Source organism: Arachis ipaensis, chromosome B03, assembly GCF_000816755.2.
Source record: "Arachis ipaensis cultivar K30076 chromosome B03, Araip1.1, whole genome shotgun sequence".
Taxonomy (NCBI): domain Eukaryota; kingdom Viridiplantae; phylum Streptophyta; class Magnoliopsida; order Fabales; family Fabaceae; genus Arachis; species Arachis ipaensis.
Genome location: NC_029787.2, coordinates 6020428 through 6024481, shown reverse-complemented (window position 1 = coordinate 6024481; position 4054 = coordinate 6020428). Strand labels below are relative to the sequence as shown.

At 26.7% G+C, this 4054-nt stretch overlaps 1 pseudogene; it reads left to right on the top strand.

The window, feature by feature from the left end:
* LOC107632311 lies at positions 82–3893 on the top strand (annotated as a pseudogene).

Sequence of the window (4054 nt, the reverse complement as noted above, 5' to 3'; positions counted from 1 at the left end):
TAACAATCAACTCAAAATTAATATTATTACTTTAAAGTTTAAAAAAAAAAAAAAACAAGTAGTTAGACATACATTAGCTTACCAAAGCATGTCTACTATAAATAATTAAATATTAACCATATGTCCGTACCCAAACCATATATGTACCTGAAATAATGAAGTATTTAACAAAAATAGCATACCCCAGCTTTAGGGAGTTACATTACAACTCCATAAACTGTTGTGTGGATTTTACTCATTTTGTTAGATTTGTCCCATTTTTTTTTTCTAAATTTGTATTTGATCTTATCATTTTGAGTTGTACAAATTGATTTTTTGCTTTTGGTTCTCAAATATATATAAGTAGTAGTATTAGTGTACATTTTCATATGTCCATAACTCTTAATTGAGGTAACAAATAGTAGTGAATGGCTATGGCATTTCATAACAATAATCTAAATCTTCTCCTCCTTGGTGTGTTCCCTCTTCTTGTTTGCTTGTCGGTAACAACCACCGTAGCCGGTTCGCCGATTCTCGACGTTTCTTCGCTAAATCGAAGCAGTTTTCCGGCAGGTTTCGTCTTTGGAACTGCCACTTCTTCCTATCAGGTTTATCTTTTGTCTAAACTAATTAAATTACACTACATTCATTAATTAACTCCATTGTTTAATGATTGTCTTTTAATTTTAAACCTTTTTATTACGTCTAGATATATTCATCACAAAATGAAAAGGACTATTATTAAAAAAGCTAAGAAAAGACTATATAATATAGTTTCAAAATTTTAATACACATATGTATGTTTATCTTGTTATCTATATGTGTATGCATTTAACCAATAATAACAAGCAATTATGAAATTCATGTACACAAATATGGATTAAATATTAAAATGTTAAAGTAGAATTTCTTTTTTTTTTTAAATTGGTGGAGGTTGAGGGTGCTTGGAATGAAGATGGTAAAGGAGCAAGTACATGGGACAACTTAACTCATAGTCATCCAGGTAAAATTAAAAGATGTTATTAATTCATTATGCTTTTTTTTGTTTCTTTATAATTGAGAATAATTGATATGAATAATAAAGCAAAACATAATTGATGCATCAATGGAATTCAGAACAAATAGAAGATAGAAGCACTGGGGATATAGCTATTGATCACTATCATCGCTATAAGGTATAATCCCATCCATATATACATTTGAAATTAAATAAAAAAAAATAGTTAATGTTGAATAATTAAAAATAATTGATTTTATATGCTTATTCTAAAATAATATCTATGCTAAGTACGTATTGAATTACATGTTATTTAGAATGATAATGAAAAATTGGGGATATGGTTGTATCAACCAAAAAAAAAAGAAAGAAATAGATATTCTCAATTTAAACCATATTTGTGTATGTTACTAGGAGGATATTAAGATCATGAAGGATATGAACACTGATGCTTATAGATTCTCCATCTCTTGGGCAAGAATATTACCAAGTAAGAAAATATAATATATTATTGGATTTACTAATTGCATCCTTAATTATGGTGTTATTGTTTCATCTAATTAATTGAATTTTTTTAATTTGATTTATATTAACTATGTATTCTAACAAAAATGCAGAAGGGAAAGTTAGTGAGGGTATAAATCAAGAAGGCATCGCACATTACAACAAACTTATCAACGAGCTACTAGCCAAAAAATTTTGGAGAGAGAGTGAAGCATTGGATTACTCTTAATGAGCCATGGAGTTATAGCATGAGAATGGAACAACCTTACATGTCTTCACACTACCAACTCCTTGCTCATGCTGCTGCTGTAAAACTTTATAAAACAAAATATCAGGTACATGGGGCCTTAGGGTAAAGTATAGTTTTTAGTTAATTAAAAATTCGGTTTAAGTTAATAAATCAAACTCATTTTAAATGATAAAATTGATTATTAACTGATTATAAAATTAATAAATTGATTTAAAAAATAAAAAATGGTTTTAAAAAATAATCGTTTTTAAATAAAAAAATTAGTTTTATATAAAGTAAATTTTAATTTATAAACTAATTTTTAACACTTTAAAAAAATATTTTTAGTTTATATAAAAATATTTTATTGATGGATTAAGAATCTAATCGTTGTGAGCCAATGAGTAATAGCTCAAATGGCATAGTCTTCCCATACTCAATTAAGAGGTTGCGGGTTTGAGTGATAAAAAAAAAAAAAGAATCTAAACGTTGTGTCATAAATTTAATAGATGTGGTTTTGATTTTTGTACAATCTCACACATTTGATTTTGATTTTGGTTAGCCAATTAAAAATTAGTGTTTAGAGTTTGGTTTTTAAAACTAAAATTCAAATAAATATAGTTATGATTTTTAAAATCATTTTAAAAAATAGAAAAGTATAGGTAGACAATGAAAATACTAAATAATGTGAACAATGAATATATCGAATGTTCATTTTACTAGGTGTACGGATGGTTATTCTAATATTAAAATTTAGATGAGTAATTTGGAGATATAATGTGTTTTAATTTAATTAATAGTTGTTCATGTTGTTAAAAAAAGTTATTGATTACCTAACGTTACCCTTAAAAAATTGGCTATCCAAAATGTAGTGAATTTTTAATTAACTGATTAACTACATTTTGAATTTAAAATGTAGAGCCCTAATTTCTATGAAATCTCTTGCATTACAACATTGAATTTAATAATGTGAGCAGGCTAGTCAAAAAGGCTTGATAGGCATCACCTTGAATTCTAATTGGTTCATACCGTTCTCAAACAAAACCATAGATGAAGAAGCTGCCCAACGAGCTCTTGATTTTCAATTTGGATGGTAAAATAATGATGACTATTTTAGTTATTGCATTATTAATTTTATTCTTAATTAAAATTAAAGATAAATACGATTAATTTAAACCTTAATTCATATGATATATCCGATTAATTTTATTGTAGGTTTATGGATCCACTAACAAAAGGAGATTATCCAAAATCCATGAGAACTTATGTGGGAAATAGGCTACCAAAATTCACTGAAGAGGAAGCAAAGATACTTATTGGTTCATATGATTTCATTGGAATAAATTACTACACTTCTAATTATGCTGCCCATTTAACCAAACCATTTGACAGAACCAAACCTCCTATGTATGCCACTGATCCCCAATGCGATATAACATGTAAGAACACTCTATAGATTATATATATTTTTCATTTTTATGTATTTTTTATATAATAATTTTTTTTTAAATAAAATTAATACCAAATAAAAAAATTATATATATATTATACATAACGAAAACATATAACAACCCTTTAATTTACATCACAGAAAATGGTACGCTACTTATTTTATTTAATTTCTTCCAATATCCATTTTATTTTATTCTATTAATAAATAATAATAATAATGTATAGGTATGGATGAGTTTAATGATCCAACACTAACACTTGAAGAGGCCCTTATGGATACATACAGAATTGATTATTACTATCGCCATCTTTATCATGTTTTACAAGCAATCAAGTAAGTGGCATTGGCTCATATTAATTAATTTCTTACAATTAAGATTGAATGATGATGAATAATATATTTATTGTTGTAATTAAAAGGGGTGGTGCGAATGTAAAGGGGTATTTCGCATGGACATTTTCGGATAACTTTGAATGGAACAGTGGCTATAATCAGCGTTTTGGACTTGTCTTCATTGACTACAAAGATAATTTGAAAAGACACCAAAAGCTTTCTGCTCGTTGGTTTGGGAACTTCCTCAAAAGAAATTGAGAGTGGACTGCAAACCAAAAAGTATAAATCGAATTTAATTGATTCGATAAGGATCAAACAAAATATGCATGTAATTAAATTCAGTTTAGGGTCAATGAGGTATAATTTAAATAGTATAGTCTTTCCATACTCAATTAAGAGGTCGCAGGTTCGAATCTCCTATAGTCATATCTTTGATAAAAATAAATAAATAAATTCAATTTAGAATATTTATGTAATTTTGATTCTCAATTAATTTACTTATGTAATTTATCCTAAAAATTAAATATAAAAAATTAATTGAACCTATAAAACATATTCA